The following is a 19,327-nucleotide window of genomic DNA, read 5'->3' as shown; positions in this document are numbered from 1 at the left end:
GGCACCATATTCAATGATGGTCACTAAAATGAACTATACATCATATCTTTAGTTTGTCTTCAACAAGGAACAGCATTTTAAAGAACTTTATTATCCTAAAATACTGGATTTTAACCTTTCCAGTTTGCCTGTGTTGATATCAGGATTGATGTATTTGATGTGTTCTTGCATTTTATTCCTAATATGAAAACAATTTTTAAGATGAAACATGTCACAGAAATCCTTCAAGATGGTCATTTAAGAGTTTCTTTGACCAGTTTAAATGTTTGTTTGTTTATGAATCTGTGACATTAGGAATTTGCCTTTGCCTTCTCAGACAATTGTGTAACTTTAGCAGGACAGAAAATGCTTTCTTGTAAAATGTCACTGTTTTACTGATACTGTGGCCCAGTTGGATGAGTGCCGGTGGTGGGCTGTTGACGTGTTGCTGCTGGACAGACTGCTATGTCCTGAACAGTGGGGGCAGATGACAAAGCATGAACTGGAAATCCACCTTTGAGGGATATTGTGAAATTCAGGCCACAGGGACGACAGATAACATGACAGATCTTTATAGCTACACTGTTACCAGCTGGTGCTTGGGTGGGAGAAGATGCCCTCTCCTTAGCAAGAACTGAGGGGGCCATGTAAAGGGGACAAGGTAGGGCAATTTACATTGGCTATTTGAATGCACCAATTAATTAGCTCTAAGTCAGACCAGCCTTGCACACACACAGAATTGAATTCTGCAGTGTTAAAAGTAGTCCCTAAACGAGGGTTGTCTGTCTTTCATCAGCCCACTAGTCGTACATAGTGGAGTGAGGGCTGTTGGCTACATTGTTTCTTGCGTGGGACAGGGGGGGCAGGGGGCAGAGCTGGGATCCAGACAGCCCAAAGGACTTCTCTCAGACGAGCTAGGGCAGCACCTGATGGTGAGTCAGACTGAGTGTGTTTCCTTCCACGTCCAAACTGCGAACATGAAAAGAGACACAGCTCCAGCTGCTCAGACCGTAGGCAGTGAAGGAGTATCGATTTCTGGAAACATCAGGGGCGGATACAACATTCTGTACAAGACCACAGGGTTTGAATCTGCTTGGTGGAGTCAAGTATTTTGCACATGGGGATTTCCTGTTAGTTCTGCTCAGGAAACTTCTCCTTCACATTAAAATATATACTGTCAGTTGAACATTGTTTCCTTTTAAATGTGTACAAGTTCTGTATCCACATTAATCGAAAAAACTTGGAATTCATGTATATTGAAATTAAAGATTAATGAAACATTTGGTAGAGAACCAATAAAATGACTGAATTCATAAATTATCCAGGAAATAACATAACTGTCTTTTATGAATTTACTATGAGTTAGATAAAATGTTATAGTTGTATTGTGTGATATGTAGAGAGGATGACATTGATGGCTTTATTAAAACTAACCAAACTCATTTGCTCAGTAAAGGAAGCAGTTTTTTTTTCTTTTGAAAAACTGTACACCTGTAAGACAGACCTCTTCTGCAAAATCCATTATCTTAAAGGATATAAGTAACCACACCTTTAAGTCTTGTATAATCACTATTATATGAATTAAATATTTAATTATAATGCTTTTTAAATGCACCCTATTATCCAAATTAATTGTTGGAGCTGTAGGGCTAAATCTTTCAGATTGCATGGTGCACAATCATCCTGGGATTTCTACATGGCTATAGCTTATCCTTCATGACAAAGATGGATGGAGTAAGTTGAACTTCTGTAAACCACAAAACACTTCCTGTAAATACAGCACACTGTGTATTAAATACTATGTAAAACAGAGCTGAACATAATCAAAGTGACTGTTCTTAGTTTTGACTATGGAAAGGCAGTCTATCTTTTAGGTGTCTTTTTTTGCAATTGAAATGTAAAGCCATGCAGTAAATACCCTGATGGTTCGGTAGAGATCAGCAATAACTTCAGTCATTGCAATGCCCGTGGCTGGTGCTGTAGGAATCTGTATGAACTGTGCTCCGAAGGAATTGTCACCCAAAAGTGTTCGCCTTTGGAAATAAAAAGAAAAGGCCATTCACTTACATGGAACATTTATTTTCCCCCTGATCTTGCAAATATGTCAAAAATGTTTCCATACTTCTATTCATCTGGGGAGGGCGGGAGCGCTAATCCAGTATGATGGCTATTTAAATTGAAAAGCGCAAGGGAGGGGGGGAGGGAAAAAAAGCAAGCAATGCGAAAGGCCTTGTTATGGAGTCTTTTAAAAAGGTTTTGCTGTATTGAAGGAGCATTATGTCATGCCCGTCAAGTCAGTGTAATGTTGACAGGCTGAGCCCCTGTTCCCTTTCCTGGCAGCGATGCATGCAGAGTGTGGGAAAGGGCGGCCCAGGCACGCGCCAGATAAGATCACACAATAAACGATAGGGCCCTCTGGGGCAGCCAGACGCTTTCAAATGCAAACAGGCCTCCCTTGGCATGCAGTGTTCCTCCCACCCTGACGCATGACTCGCAGCGCTCTGGCAGCACAGTTACCACATTGTAGCACCGGGAACACTCAGTGGGCCCGGCCGGGAGCTGCCTGCCTGCGTCTGCCCTTCTCTCTGATGAGTGACTCACACACCGCAGAGGGGCATCAATCCAGCACATCTGCTCTGGGGCCCGCTCTGCGTCCCCCTCTCCACATACCTCCTGTACATCACAGATCAGGATTTCATTGAGGGGCCTCCCATAACAGAAATCCCTCTGAATTCCTACATTATGCTTCAACACACACCACAAATAGGGCTGGCGGCTGCAGGGTTTTCAGGGGTGGGTGTATTATTGTATGGCTTGGTATAGTGTTGCTGTTTTTTTTAATGTTTAACCACATATCTCTTTATTATGATCATTCCTGAATTAAGAAATAACATGACCTCAAAAAACACCTCTTGCTTATCTTTTTGGAAATCACAGATAACAGAGCAAGCAGAGAGAGCTTGACGCAAAGCAATCTCACTCAGTTTTGTAAGTGGCATGTGACTACAATATCACTTAAGTAATTCTCTGGCCTTATTTTCTGTGTAACTAAATAATCTGTTGGCCTCTGTATCCTGCGGTACAATGTTAATTGTATTGTCAATTGAAAAAAGTTTTCCACATGAATAGCCTACATTTGAAAAACAAACATTTTCAATAAACATTTGAATAATAATAATCTTATTATTATTCCTCTTTATACTTTATGTATAGATTTTGGCTACCACCAACCAACCAACCAGTTTTCATTTGAAAACATTTAGTTGGTAGAAAGTTTACTGGACAGGGTTTAAAAAAAACAAAGCCATTTTAATTCAATAGCCAGGCCTCTGTCTGAACGCAGCCTGTGTATTCATAGTTCAGTCATCTCTGGTGGTTTATTATTATTTTTTTTTATGGAACGCTATGAGACTAGGGTCAAGCGGCACACTTGTATCCTGCAGCAATTTTTTTCCCCTTTTCTCACACAAAACGCCAGCCCTCTCCAACAAAAGAAGGTCAGCAAAGGCAATTCCCGTAGGTTCACTCCTCAGCTGCTTCTTACAGCAAACACACACAAATAAAAAAGAGGATGTTCTGCAGCCGAGATCCTGATATTTAAACACAGAGAAGTCCCCTTCCCTTTAACCAAACATGACATTTACATATGTTTGGAAAATGGGCAGAACAGAAATAAATGTCATCTCATGACTTTGTTTAAACTATTGCCTAGTTTTTTTTGTGTCTGTGCGTCAGGTGTGGAGATGTGTACATCATCCAGTGCTGGGGTTTATTTTCAGTTGTGTGCAGACACAGAATGTGGAATTTTGCTGGTCGTGTAGTTGCATCTGCTGACATCATGATGCACTAAAATCAAGCATACTTCTTGCATATGAAAATCTTTATTTCTGTATATCTGGTACAATAAATTGATTCACAAGACTATAACCTAGGTTGTGGATTTTAAATACTAATGGTATTCAATCCAAATTAAGGCCCAATGAAGAATACTTTGGCACTTGACATCAAAAAAGCTTAATTAAAGGTTAAAGCTGAAGCAGCCACTAATCCCCGTGTTCACACAGAGGGGGAGGGGGTTCAGTCCGAGCCTGGCTGACAGTCTAAACTAATCTGAACTAAACACCTTTAGAGCACTTCAGAGAAGGTCACTATTTTATTCATATGCATTAATTTGCCTTTAGGAAATGCAGTGGGATTCATGTCTCTCCCTCAACAAACCCTTATATTATTATCTTATACTTATATTGCTCATATAGCTCATATACTTTGAAAATACTTTTTGTGGCAATAAACTTTTTTTTGGTAGCATGTTTTCTGTAATCAATCAAATTAAATTGTCTTATTATAATTTTAAAAACACTATAATGACAGTTTCCCATTATTTACTGCACATCCGCAGAGGCAGAAAATACCAAACATTAAACACAAATGCACCTTTTACAGGGTGTCTGTTTTTCAGCGCTGGGAAAACATGCTTCTGCTAACACTGTGATAAAGGAAACCAGAGTGTGAAACCGGTAGCATTGTGTAGCATGGATTCGAATGTGTGACTGGGCTGAGTGGTTTCCCTTATGTTTACAGGTGTTTTTCTAATTGCATGACACAAGTGCAAGTCGCAAGCTGAGCCGCTCTAAGAAGGGAACCCGGGATCACATCGTCTTTCTTTGCCTTTGCGCCTAACAACAACAACAGTTCTTATCACACTGAGAGACAGAAAGAGGAGAGGAGGGGGGGAAAAAAGCATCTCTCATCCAGCGCAATATGGGCCTTTTCCTCACACAGATAATCTGTCAAGTGAGAGATGAGTGAACAAGCTGGCTATTCTTCTCTGGGCTATTTTCCCATGTCTAGAGCAGACTGTACCAGGGAAAAAATGTTGAGACTCCCTTTCATCTTTCTAACCCCCTCCCCACCCCTGCTCCAACTCGTCTGAACAAACTGCCTTTTATTCCAGAGTTTTGCAGAGGAGAACTCCACCAAATAGCTCCTGGAAAGAAAAGGAGGGCCCTTTCCAATGACAGGAGACCAGAGTAGCTCTTAATTATCCAGGAAGTGACAATGTCAAGGGGTGTTTGAGAGCTCCCTGCCTGATCTCCCTATTGATTTCCTGGCTTTGTTGCTGTTTCGGGATCAAGATTAGAGCTACAACAGATTTTCCCTCCATGTTTTGATTTCTTTTGTAATGCCGCTCAAAGCGGGGGCTCGGTAATTTGGAAACTTAGATGTGTTCAGCTTGACCCAGGGGCAGCTTAATTGGCAATTTGCGATTCTGTAAACTCAATAGCGGCCAGGCTCTTACGGCACTTGAGTAAAAATAATTTACCCTCCAGTCTTTCATTACAGGGCCCCGTTTTTCTTTTCGGTGTCTCGTTCTTTGTTTTTTTCCCCCTGTAACCTCAGTTTCCAAACGGGGGGTCCATGTGGTCTAGAAGCCTCCGAGCTTTCTTTCTCAGGCTCGCTCTCTGCTGTATTATAATTGTCACAAGTGTGATAGTCTGGTGCACTAATATCATACCATGAATAACATTTATTTAAGGACATTTAGAGCTCATGGAGAGAAAGGTCCAGGTTACAGCTTTCAGCTGCAGCTTGAAAGGCAGGCAAGTAATCCTCCCAGGCTCCTTAGACCCTTCAGAACTCTTTTGATTTGTTGATTTGGGATGCCCCTGTTTCCAGATCAAACTGTGTCTCAACCAGACCTCAGATACCACGCTGGGTTGGCAAAAGTGACAGCTCTGAACTACAGTGCCAACCTGTGTTGCCGAGGCCTGTGCCCGCAGTTCAGTAGCTTGCCAGGATAGTAAAACCCTCTGCTGGCTTTCATATAACCCATTATTGATAAATTATGTAGGTTTTTAAGAACTGCATAACATCTACCATGAGAACTGAAAACACTAATACAATTAATAATTAATAAAAGACTATAACCCAAAACCACACCCTATGAAATATTACAGAAGCATGTGTATGTATATATGTGTGTAAGTAATTTCCATTTAAAATATTGCATTTGTGGTGTTCTTCTGTGCATTGCAGTGTCAAACTGTCCATATTGCTGCTTTCAGAATACAGCCTTAATTTACTTTCATTCAGCTGTCCATGAATCAAGCTTGAATAGACTAAAATAAAATCTTAAAAAGCAAAGAAGCATATTCCAGATAAAGCTTAAATGTAACATGAAAAAACATGTTAAACAGATTCAATGCGAATTCTATTTAATAATGATGGGAATTACAGAATACAAATAATAATAATATACCCTTCAATTTCACGCTGCATGAGACACACCCACACCATCAAGGCATTATTGACAAAAATATGCATTCTGGTGCAAAACTGTAATATCAGATATGAAAAGAATATGAAGAGTTAACAGCAGAGCAGAGAGGACCCCCCCTTCTCCCTCCCTTCCTCCACACTCCAACTAGTGCCAAGGGCGGAACCTGCTAATCAGCCCCCCCTCCGCAGGCTGTGTGCCCTGACTGTCTGCCTGGCCCGCCGGCTGCAGGCTCCGGAATGTGTGAGAGCCATGTGTCAAATCCCCAGACTGTGGGAAAGTGCTGCTCTCTGCTGAACTCGCTCTCCCTCCCTCCCTCCCCTCCTGCTCTCCTGGCGGCCGCCCTGCCCTGCTCCGGCCCCGTGTGTGCGGCACAGAGGAAATCAACGAGCTGTGAGCTCCACGCCACTTGGAACTACAACTTCCTCAGCCCATTTCCGCCTGTGTCTTCTGGCACCGACCACAGTCACGCTGGAGGAGAAAAGGCAGCAATGCTATGCTTCTATCTCTCACTCTCTCTCTCTCTTTCTCATTTTTTTCTTTCAGCAGGGTTGCAGGGCTGTTTTTGGCAATACTTTTGCAGTTGGTTTCCATAGATCTTTTTCAAGGGATGAAATCTTTCTATTAGTCACAAAAAAACAAAACACTAAACAAGCCTTATTTTGCATTTATGCTTCAAAATCACTGCAAGCTGTAGAAAGACGTGAATGAAACACAGACCCCCCGGATAAGGCACAGTAAAGAACTGGTAAATGTTATAATGTGTCAATCATTCTTTAAGGACAAACGTGGGATAAGAACAAATGGCCCTCTGAGAAGATGGTTCAAAACTATCACTTCAATCTTTACAGAGGCTTAGGACACAGAAATGGTGCAGTGCCAGAGTGAAAACTATCAAATTCACAGAACCACTATCCTGAGACCAATTAAAAGACTTGTAATAAATAAATCAAATAACAAAATTTAAACCTTGAGTTTATGAGCACCCCCTGCACAGAACAATGAGGCTTCGAAACAAATAATATAAGGAAATACCAATCCATTTAGCAGCAATAAAGGAAGCAATCCCAAAGCCCACCCTGAGACTCGGTTTTGGAGTCTGCACTTCACGTCAGCAGTATTTTACTCCCCTCTAACCCCTCTGTGCTTGCGGTGCAGATAGTTTGGATGACAGGAGACCCTGCCTCCGTATTCCAGACTTTCTCAGATTCACCTTATCTAAAAATACACAAAGACACCTGCTCCATTCAGCAGCCCAACCTGTCACTCATCTGACACAGCCTCTCTGTTAATGACAAGAGCAGCATGGACAGAGAGCCTTCCTAATAGTAGATACAGCTGCAGGAAAAGCTGGTGAAACACTTTATCTGAAGCTATGCTGCTAAACTGCAGAAAACAAGTTTTCTACCACAATACTGCACAACGCAATAGTGCTCTTTTTTTGGTGCAAATGCACTTTAACTAGCTGATGTGAACCTGCTTCTTTGAAAGCTAACTTCTTGAATTTTAGGAAAACCTGCTGGGTATAAGCAAAGAAGTTAGCTTTGGAATGACACCTTCATCCACACACATTTGAATCTCATTTGTCTTTTCACTTCATTCCCCATGACACTTGAACTTGCTAATAATCAGTTCTATACATTGCATGGCAGCAGGATCACAGGAAAGACCTGGCACAGGGAGTTAAGGCCTCACTAGATTTAGTTTTACAGAACAGAGACTATTAGTTTGACGTTTACTGTAAGCTGGCTGTTTCCACTTCATCAGACCCCATCCTCTCCTATTGCCTCCCTCCCTCAACAGACAGAGATTGTCTGTTCCCAGTTGGCAATTAGGCTGAGGAGGAATGGGTCTGTTTCATGTTTCTCCTTCCCTCTTCATCCTAATGGGTGTGTCAAACCCAAGCCATTTTTTTTTTAAACCCTGCAAGTTAGAGGGCTGATTAACTGATTATGCGCTTTGTTTATTTTCTTCTTGAGGATAAAGATAAGTGCTGGGGTCTCCCAGCAGAAGGGACACGATGAGAGATAAGAAGGCGGGTGAGTGTGGCCGTGTATGCAAGAGTGTGTCAGTGTGTGTGTGGTGGGGCTGTGTGGCGGCCCTGCTGTCAGTCACACTGCCGGGATGGGCTTCAGTAGCAGTCCCGTCGGACATTGCTGATGGTCACTCACCATTCTTTTTGCAGACTGACTTCTCTTTAAGCACAGGATGACGGCTCTGTGTTCACCTGCCAGGGAAAATAACTTGGATCAGTAATCACAGAGACAAGACTTCCTCTAACAATAAAAGACCGGGAAATTACTTACAATTGTGCTGATTTCTTCTACTTCATATATTTATTTATTTATTTATTTTTAGAGATTATAACAACAACAGTTTCCGTTGCAAAAATAAATAAATAGATTTAGATACTCTTACATATAACAGGATGATTTGCTTAGAGGTTTAAATTGAGATCCTTTGTCAGTTTCATACAATATAACCTGACTGGGCTTTTATGTATGATTATCGGAGCATTGCTCACTGTAGGAATACAAAGGCAGCACAGAAACAGATGTCTTAACCTCAGGAATATAAAAAACAAATGTCTTCAATGCTGCATCCAAACCACACAACCAAAAAACTGATGCATTTTAACAAATGACTCCCAGTGATCCAATGATCTATTAGTTTCTCATGCAAAAGTTCAAGTCCTAGGATAACCTAGAGCAGGGGCATCCAAAAGCCTGAAATATTTGCCAGTTTAATTTCCTAACCTGATTAGCTGGCACACGTGAACTAGTAGGCCAGTAGGGCTTAACCACCTACCTGCCGCTACTGTTGTGTGACTATGTACATTTGATTTCATGCTAGCAGGCTATACTTCCCCATTCTTATCAATACAAAATATCATACAGCCTGCACACATATGGATTTCTGATCATCTGGCCTACTACTGGATGCCTCTGACCTAGAGGTTTCATAATTTTTTCCATAAATCTGCATTTGGAAGGTAAAATACATGCACAATCTATGCACCTAAAATGTTATCTAATCATCTGACATTATGGTCAAACTTCATGCCTTTCTCAATGTCCTTGCAAGTAGAGTTATCAGGCCTGTAAGAAGAGCATTGTTTCTTCAATTAAATCACAAGGGTGAGCCTTCCCAGAGTTGGGGGGAAAGAGCTGGACCAGGGTTTGTTGGCCGAGGGGCTTGCCCTCAGGACACAGTGCACGTGTGGGAAATTAAAGTGTCCAAGTAAGACAGCAAAGAGCAACTCCACAGAGGAAATAGAATTAGGTTTGCCCTGGGGCCTTGAGCGTGCCAGTCTGGTTTTTATTTGAACTGTGGTCCTCTCTGGGAGAGCTTACAGCCACAGCTAACCCTAGTAACCTTATTAAACACTTTCAATAATGATTATATATGACAACAAAATTAATTCTAATAATACGTTCATATAACATTCTTAAGGACAAAACATAAGTCAATATAGGGTAATTCATACAGTGAGGTGATCAAGTGATCAAGAGCTGTTTAGGATTAGATTAGGTGGGTGTTGCACTTGCCTATTTTCAGGAAAGTTATCTAGATTTGAATAACTGTGTATGGTGGAATTGGCTGTATTGTAATCCATCTACCTGATTTGATAAGAAGTAAAGCTAACCCTTCTGCTGTGTTTGTTTAATTGTACAGCTTCATGGCTATTTTTTTTTTTTTGGTGGGGGGGGTGTTTGGGGGAGTGAGAAAAGCATGCTTTAAGGACAGCAGAATTTGGGAAACTCTCTCAGAAACCATTAATGAGCCGTGTTTGATGTGCCACAGAACACTTCAAAGAGGCCGTGCCATCCCTCAAAGATTTGAGTTTCATGGCCGATTACAACAAAATCTTCGACTGGGCCCGCAGGAAAAGCAAACGGCAAACACGAGTGTGCCTTCTTTATTTACTCAAGCGGCTGGGTAATCCGTCTGCTGACCCTACAGGAGGAGGAAAACGTATTGACATAACAGATGTTTAACCCCTCCACTGCCACTTGTGCTTCACAGCTCTTCCCAGAGCCAGAAACCGAAGTAAGAATCTCTAGCTCTATCATTAGCAACTTTCATCTTCCTTCACATGTCGTATCTATGAACAGTTAAAGAATTCTGTAGAAATTTAATTACAGAGCTTAAACCAGTAGGGTGAACCTTGATATCCCCAGTAATGCAGGTTTTTCACCCCACAAAATAATACAAATAATACAACTGCACAAAACTTAAAGGACCAAGATTAACAGTTAGACTGTAATTGAGATCTGAGAAAAGGATCACAAATAATATGGTTGTAGGCATTAAACTTAAGACCTTCCCATTTTGTCAAACAATGAGTATATAACAACTTGTCACATTGCGTTCTCTTGCTGAAAATACACCGCAGTGCGTTGATAAACCTCATTTGGGTGGACAAAAACATCTGCAGCGAGCTAAAATAATGCAAGGCCTTATAAAGGGTAATCTGAAAGCTAAACTGAAATGACCTAAAGCGAGTGATCAAAAAAACTCCACATTGAGACCGCCTGCTGTTTCACACAAATGGCATTCAGCCCCAAAATATAAAACAAGCTGGAAAGTGACGCTTGTGTGTGGGCTTGGAGTTTGAGTGAAGGGTGGTTGTTGGTCGTGGGGGGTGCTCATAATATGCAGTAGCAGTACTTGCAGTAGAATGCAAAGGCAAAGATAAGGAATGTCTTTTCAAATAAAGTCCATAAATAAACACTGTATGGATTTTAAAGAGAAAATTACTTAATAACCGCCCCCCCCTCACTGCTTCAAAGCCCCACCACACATATCTTCTCAAGTAGCTCCTCAGCCCTGTCAGTGACGGTCTTTGTTTCCCATATAAATCGCTGAAAACTCGAGAGGACTTTTATTCACAGCCCTTGTACAGTAGTGTGCCTGTATCCTCTGCCTCTAATCTGCCCCACAGGCAGCTCAGATTGGGAACCTTGCCAATCACTCAACAGGGCTCCCAGGGTTGAGAAGCCCACCCCCATAGTTCTGCCAACCCCCAAGGGAGGCACATTACAGAACCAGCCTCCAACAGATTAGTTTGCCTCTGAGACAAACACTTCAAGTAGTAAGTGAAAACAAGAACGGGAATAACACAGAATGCCTCATTCGTTTTATATGGAGTTTTAAAATGATCATGATTATGTAGTTGTATAGATTTTATAATTTGGGGATGTATGGGGGAATTTTAATATCTTAATGCTGCCACACCACTTGAATTTACATTGATATCGGAGATAAACTGTTCTCAGTGTCTGAAACTGTTATATGTCGTTGCACTGCACAAACCAAGCTACTCTGAAAATGAGATGCCAGGAGCTCCTGTATCTGATCAGATTGAAGAGCGAGGAAGTCAGACGTGGCACGGGTTATCTTTCACTTTCTGAAACAATAAAAACTTTCGTCATAGAAAACCTGGAGAAGGGCTATCAACACACAGTTGCCCCTGAAGTGATTCCTGTTTTAGATTTCCGCTTGATCTGTAACTCTGCCTTTCATCTTTCCACTCACTCACAAGTAATGAGGTTCAGGGACTCCGCCTCACCAAAAACCAGGATCTGTCAAGTTGGACCTTTGACTTCTGTTAGCTGACGGGAAGCAATGTTGCTTAAACAAGCTCCTTCACAGAACCAGTGTGATTCTCAGTATCATGTAAAATGATTTAAATGGGGTGGCGGGGGGGTAGATTTAGTCTCTGGTTTATGAATTATCTTCATAATTGTAATTCAGTAAAAAACTTGCTATCGAAATTGACAAGAAACACTGTACTCCCCTTGTGACCCCCTTTAGATTTGAGCTCTCTTGTTAGCATTCCGCTCTTTTGGCGCCTTTTTCCCACACTTCAAATCTCCCTCTCCCAAAGGGATTACAGTGCGATTCACATTCCCCTCTGCAGAGTCTCCCGCTATGCTTTTAAATGCCCTGGCCTTGATCTTCCTGGCACCCCATTTGCTTTCATTAGCACATCTAACCGATTTTAGCTTTTAGTGTTGTGATTGCTGAACAAAGAGCATTTACATTCAACAGAAAGGCTCTGCGCTGGGACAGGGAAAGTTGGCGCGTTGTCCCTCAATGAACTTGCTGTGGCCCAGCACGAAACCCGTGCATGAAAGGCCAAAAATAAATAAATAAATAAATAAAATGCCAATCTGCTTTCGTCAACCGGCTCTGCTGAAGTGACCTCTGTTGGGGGTGTCAGTCTTCTCTGCTAACTTTGGCTCATATGGATTCCTCTCATGCATTGTGTTCTTCACACTGCAGACTGGCTCACATGCGGTTTTGCTATCTTTTCATCACGTTTTAAATGCTCTAATCAAGCTGCATGTTGCCTGGGCACTTTTTTTGTAGGCAAATTGTATTTCTGATTTGACTAAATCAAGTATGAGTATTTTAAAAGACAAAGTAGTTTTTTTTTTTTTCATTTTCATTTTAAGTAAAAAAGCGTATTTATTGGCATCCAGATAAAATACTTCCTGATAAACTGAACAGATAACTGGACCAAAAAATAAATAAATGTACGTCTGAAAAACTGCACAGCATACCTCATGTCATGGCGGGGAAGCTATGATTGTAATGTGATTCACGATATCTGGCCATAGCTGTATTCAGCTGTATTTTTTTTTTTTATTTCAATAATATTTTTCCTACAGTATACTTAGTTATCCACATATCAAGTTCATGCATAAATATTAATTCCACAACTGTTTTTTTTTTTTAGTAAAACATATCTCAAAGACCTTTAAGCTTGTTTTTTTAAACAAAATAATTATTTAACATGTAAAGATAACTTCAGTTGTATTACTGTAAAGGCTGGTAAGAGTGATAGAGTTATGACTCAAATTAGCACATCTTCACTGCATTAACTGAAAGGGTAACAATGTTTAGACCCTTTTGACCTGGATTAAATTATATTTTAATTGGCCCTTAAATCAATAAATCATAAATAGTTGAGATTCTAAATTGAAAAACAAAAGAAGGAATGCCTGGGTTTATTGCACATAATATTCAGTTTGCAAAGGTTGCTACATTCCTTGGATAATTCTGGGATGATATCATAGCTTGGTGATTTTAATAAAGTAAATTATTCATTAACTTCCACAGAACATCTTACTCTGGAATGTTTAAAAGAGAAAATAATTAGAGAATGAAAAAGATTGTTCTGTAGCACAATAATCTAGAGATCCCACTAAATTGAGAATTCTACTGGAATAAGGCAACTTGACCTTTTTCTGAATTTTACTTATTGCTTCACCTCCAATTTAATATATTAAATGTCAGGTTATTAAATGGAAATGATGTCATATGTCTGGCACAATATTATTATTGTGCGTGTCTGTACTGTCACAATGAAAGGCAACTTCTAAAAACTACAGTGTATTTTCTATTCCACAAGTATAAATATTTTAAGCAGACACCAAATAACTGTATTCCTCTCCCCATTTTGGGACCAAAACCCAGGACAATACCTCTTTACTTTAAGCTATCTCCAGATTTCTTACAGATCTCCTTAACTTCTGTCCTGTGAAACTATGCTTCACTTTGATACAGAATTAGTGATACAACACTGTGAAATAAATTCAGCATCAACACTCACAGACTTAAGCATGGGTGTTTTAAATAGGGTACTTTATTTTCAGGTATCTGATGATCACACCAACATAAAAACTGTTGACTTTGTGTTCAATTGCGATATCCCCATTTACCCTTTATATGAGATCAGGGAATCAAATTTGCATTTGTGTAAGTTTCTCACATCTACATATTAGGCCTAATTAAATACACCAATATTTTGAGGAAAGTAAAGTTCCTCAAAAATAGCATGCTGTGAAAATTCCTTGTTATTTAATTTTAAAGAAATGCTAACCAAAGGAAAGTATGAGGTTAACCATTGTACAGAAATTGCACAGGGTCTGAAACCACATTGAACTACCATGCAAATCTTGTGATCATATCTTCAAACTTAAAACAGAAAATTAAGAGTAAGCTATATTTAATACTTGTCAAGACAAAAAGAGAGATAATTGTGGACTTGTCAAACTGAAATGCGGACAGGGAGAAACCAAATAAGTGTGACACAGATTCAGTAGGTTCTGTCAGTAGAGAACAGCAATCCACAAAGAGCTGGTGAGGTAGAATATCAATGATCACATCACGATGGATTTGTCATTATCTTATTCATATTAGAAAAATAACTGTCAGCCGTGAGAGATCCTTGGCTTCTTCTTCAACCATAGTATAGTTCAAAATATCATATAACGTGCTACCTATTTCACACAAGATATCTTGCCAATGAAATATATAACCCCAAAGATTTATAGGAGAACAAAATCATATCAAACGCAACACAAGACTTAGAGTGAAGTTGTTTTTGTTAGCACAGTTTTAAATGGTTTGGGCCTGTTCTTGTTCACAAACCCCATGTGGTTACCTCAGGAGCAAGGCACTTGAAGCTCGGGCTGAATGAGGGACGAAAGGGTAAATGATGACTCCTCAGGCGCCGTAGTGGCCCTTATCAGCACTGTAGTGAATCAGCCAAGTGGTCGGGGAGAGGGATCCCTTTATTGTGCACCGTGATCTATAACCACGCTTTATAGCACACTCCAGATCCTAATCAGTGTGGGAAAGACAAAGGAGGGGAGAAAAAGGGCCCTCGGCTTGTCTTGCACAGTGAGCAAGATGCCTCTGACTTTCATCAGGTTATCGAGGTCTTGCAGCTCTAGATAACAACCATAAACAAGGTGAGGCTAATGGTGGAAAAGCAGGCACACTGATTGCTGATAAGAGAGCACTTTGACCTCTCTGCCTCACAATCCCTCACAGCGGAGGGTGAAAATGAAAATCACACGCTGCTCTGACTGCAGACCCCACCTTCTAAAGATATATATTAGAGGTTTAAGTTGTGTAAACAAAGGCTTCAAATCAATACTGATTACAAAGAAAACAGTGGTTATTGTGATGTTTGCTGGTGAACCTATTCGACCGGGAATTCACATGAACAATATCGCATGACTACATCACCCAACTTGTCGGAAACTGGAGCTCAGTTTCAGGAAAGATGGGTTTCCACAAATTTTACTAGTTTGCTTTGTAAAAGAGAGAGAGAGAGAGAGAGAGAGAGAGAGAGAGAGAGAGAGAGAGAGAGAGAGAGAGAGAGAGAGAGATTAATGCTTGCTCAATAGCTGCAGTGAAACTGAAAAATTTGAAAGAGGCACTACAAATTACCTTTAACAAATCTTAGATATGATTAAACACTATTAAATAAATGCATCCAGCTGAAAAACCATCAGTCGGGGTCACAGGAATGGTGTGTTAAAACACCTAATAACTATCTCCCTAAGGCATTGTTGTTTGCTTCTGATTTCTAATTATATGTTAAGGATGGAGGGGTCATGACCTCTACAGGGTGGTCTCCTAGTTACCCAAAAGCATATAGCTGAGCTCCAAAACATCTCGGGACATCAGAGCATATAAATTTGGTCCTTATATTCTCAACTAAGTGGTTAATTAAAGGAATCTGTCTTAAAAGTGTGGTAAAACATCACAGCCTCTATATACAGCTCTGGAAAAAATAAGAGACCACTTAACATTGATTTTTGAACTTGGAGTGGTCTCTTTCCAGAGTTGAATATGAATTAGGTTAACCATGCTCACTGTCCTATATCTGAATAACTAACAAAAGTCTTTTCTTTCCATATCAAGTGAGCTAAAACTACTTTACTGTAAAAACGATGCATTTGCCTATTTGATAGACCCCTCATTGTTAGACTATTGCCAAGCTGGCATGACAATTTCTTTATCCTTGTCTGATTGGTTGTCTGAATACATGAGCACTTGCTTTTCACGCTGAGACGTACAGCATACAAGAGGTGGAAAGTATGATTCCCTTTTCTAGTAATTATTAATAATTTATTGAAGGTGTAAAGATAAAGAGGTGCACACTTATTAAACAAGTAATTTTGTCAGGTGATGCAAACGATACTGAATGACTCTAAACACCAGAACCTTGGAATGTGCAGCTCATATTATCTGCTAAAGCGCTGAATATGCGTCCCATAAAACCCATAAAAGAATTCCACAGCAGCTTTATTTATGAAAGAAGAATGTAGAACAAAAGCACATCGAATTTGCTATGGGGCATGGGAGAATACTCTAGAAGTGGTGAAATCTGTTTCTGTACACATGTACTCATCCTTGATCAAATGCAGCCATTTCAAAGTGCATTAGCATCACAGTAATAAGTTCAAGTCAGCTTGCAATCGTCACTAAGCAGTTCCTAGTAATAGGAATGAAATCTCTTAAAAGACAGCTTTTGCAACAGATAATGAATTTCCTTGGAATACAGCACTATATTGTTTTCTGCTTTGAGAGGGCTAATGCTATTCCTCAACTAGTCTTGTTCTGTACCCCCATAGTTTTAAAAAGCATTGATCAATTTATAACATCCATTCTTTCATTGCAGGTACAGTAGGTGTCCTGTCTGAGGTGGTACATGGCCCTGCACAGCCTGAGAGTTAGGCGGGGGCGGACTGGGACCAAAAAACGGCCCTGGACCTGTGGGGGGCAGCTGCTGGCGAAGTGCAGCCCAGGGAGCGGAGGGTGTAGTGCTGGTGAGGTGTGGTCTGGGGCGGGTGGGGATGCCGGCGAATGGCGGACCGGAAATCCACACATGGGAGTCGAGCGGCCCACCAAACTATAACATGGTCCGGCGCGATGGTCAGTCTGCCTATGGAGCTAGGTCAACCAGTTTAAATGTAGCAGATAATCAGAAGTCTTTTTAATCAGATTTTGATGAGAACTGGCATTTAAGTGAGATGCCAAGACTCCCAGAAGTCTTAGGGTCAGGGTCTTTAACAATGCTCATTCTCTTGCATTACGGGGGTTTGCAGAAGGTCAAGAATGGCTTCTTGTAGTGGAGACAGTAACTGTTTTTATGGAGACGGCGAGAGGCGACGGGTCCCCACGTGCCTCTTTCTTTGCCCTTTCTTTTTGTAAAAACGTTAAAATAAAAACACTGCTGTATTGCTCTGTGGTTTACAGTTCCATAAAGCACTGGGAATGATGTCATCAGCTAATCGGTGACAGGTTCAGCTATTAGCTGAGTCACTGGTGATTTCATAGTGTACAGCGCAGCGGGAGGCTGTGTAAATTACCTGGAGACTTCACTGAGCGCTCCGATGGTCAGGAACCATATGTACTTAATCAGACCCCCCATAGTGAATCACTGATAGTCACAGTTAAGGGCAGTAATAAAGGGAGAGGAAATTATTTTCAAAGGTTCATGGCATCCTTCTCATCCCAGTGATGTCATTTATATTAGCTTTTCAGAATGTCTGCTGAAAAGAAAGAAAACTTCAGACATGAGGTTCAATTTTCCTACAAAGCTCAGCCCCGGTGTTTGTGATTAACAGTTGTAATTCAGATTATTTTACATTCACGATGATGATGATTATGATTGTATAATGGACCAAGATTAAATTTCTAGGATGCTATTTTGGGCAGACTCTTTGTTAGCACTGGCTATTCTCTTGTCATGTATATGGTTACTGCTGGGACTATATGAGGATGTCACTCAGCTCTGAACTGATTATTTCATGTATGCCCCAGATGAAGAAATTATACAATTTAAAAAAAAAATACCCAATACCCCCTAAAATAAAGTGTAGATTCCCCTTTTTATCTGCTTGCAATGTGCAGACAAATTAAAGTAATGAGTGAATGGCCTATGTCCCAAAAGGAGGAGGTAACACATTGTGATGTCCTGTTGTCCTTTCAGACAGTCGTGAGGCAGACTCCTGACTGAGGGGATGGACAAACCATGACAGAAGAGAAGATAACAGAGGAGGACAGATCTCTACAGCAGCAGCAGCAGCAACTCTCTGCACTGGTTGCTCTGCTCTTGCAGCACAAGACCAGTGCTGGGCCATTAATTTACATAACAAGAAGATATTAAAAACCAACAGTATGAATCCCACAGATATTTCAAAAAGGACCAGCATTAGAACAAAACTGCAGGAGTGATATTTTACCAGTTTTACAGCAATTCAAATATAATTTCCTATACTGTAGGATACTGTATATAACGAAATACTGCAATATTTGTTAATGATTTTCCTCAATATTACTTGAAAAACTACTAAATGTTTCTGAAAATAGCATAGTCCAGGCACATTAATTCACACTAACTGTACATCCACTCACATTTACTAAACTAGAACCAGCATTCAAATATATGTCAAATATATGTCAATTAGTGGTATTTTCAGAACTAGGTATAAATATCTTAAAAGGGATATTGACTATACAGTATATTAATTAAGATTAAATAGTCTATTGGTGTAAAAGTATGGAAGTAATATGTCCCAATACCTTTGAAATATAACAACATCAGAATTGCTGCATTGTCGAGCAGCAAATACACTTCAATTGTTCAGGACCTTAAATAGTCCACACATATTCTCCCCCAGGGTTCAATTCCTGTATAATTTCTACTAAAATAAAATGTTCAGCAACACTGCCTTCACTCCCTCCCCCTTCCCTTTTCTGTCTTACTTCTTGTGAATGTGAAATAATTTTATTACCAAAGCAGGGTGGCTTTGAACAAAAAGGAAAACACTCATATTTAAACCTCTGAAAGGAAACGGGTGGGAGTTTGTCTCTGTATAGCTGTCTGTTGTTATAAAGAAAGCCATTGTGCATTGTATAAGCTGGTCATCCCCATGCCTCAGTTACAAGAATTGTCCCATTATAATAAAACCATTATTGACTTCTAGTCCCTACAACATGTTCTAAGAAAGCCGTAGTCAGTTATGGTTATAAGGGCTGCGTTTCTGAGACAGGACAATGGTACGTATTGGTGATACGGAGCTCTTAAAGTAGTGTTTCCAGCAAAGCACATGTTGGTTAAAATTACACGTTGCCAGAAAACAAATTGGAGTTTTTCCTAAAAAGAAAACAAAGGGACTCCAATAAAGTTTACTTCAAGTAGAATTTAAAAATAGTGGAATGCAACCTTTAAAAAAAAACACAGTGACAAAATGAAATAAT

General features: G+C 40.3%; 1 long non-coding RNA gene across 1 annotated transcript; it reads left to right on the top strand.

Annotated features, from left to right (window-relative positions):
- The first annotated feature begins 570 nt into the window (after positions 1-570).
- Positions 571-19,032, top strand: LOC136754081 (uncharacterized). Its single transcript, XR_010817526.1, has 3 exons — positions 571-640; positions 16,743-16,890; positions 18,057-19,032. It is a non-coding gene; the product is annotated as an uncharacterized LOC136754081 (long non-coding RNA).
- The last annotated feature ends 295 nt before the right edge of the window (positions 19,033-19,327 follow it).

Source organism: Amia ocellicauda, chromosome 7 (assembly GCF_036373705.1).
Source record: "Amia ocellicauda isolate fAmiCal2 chromosome 7, fAmiCal2.hap1, whole genome shotgun sequence".
NCBI lineage: Eukaryota > Metazoa > Chordata > Actinopteri > Amiiformes > Amiidae > Amia > Amia ocellicauda.
The sequence above is the reverse complement of the archived record's forward strand: the minus strand, read 5'-3'. Positions and strand labels throughout refer to the sequence as shown.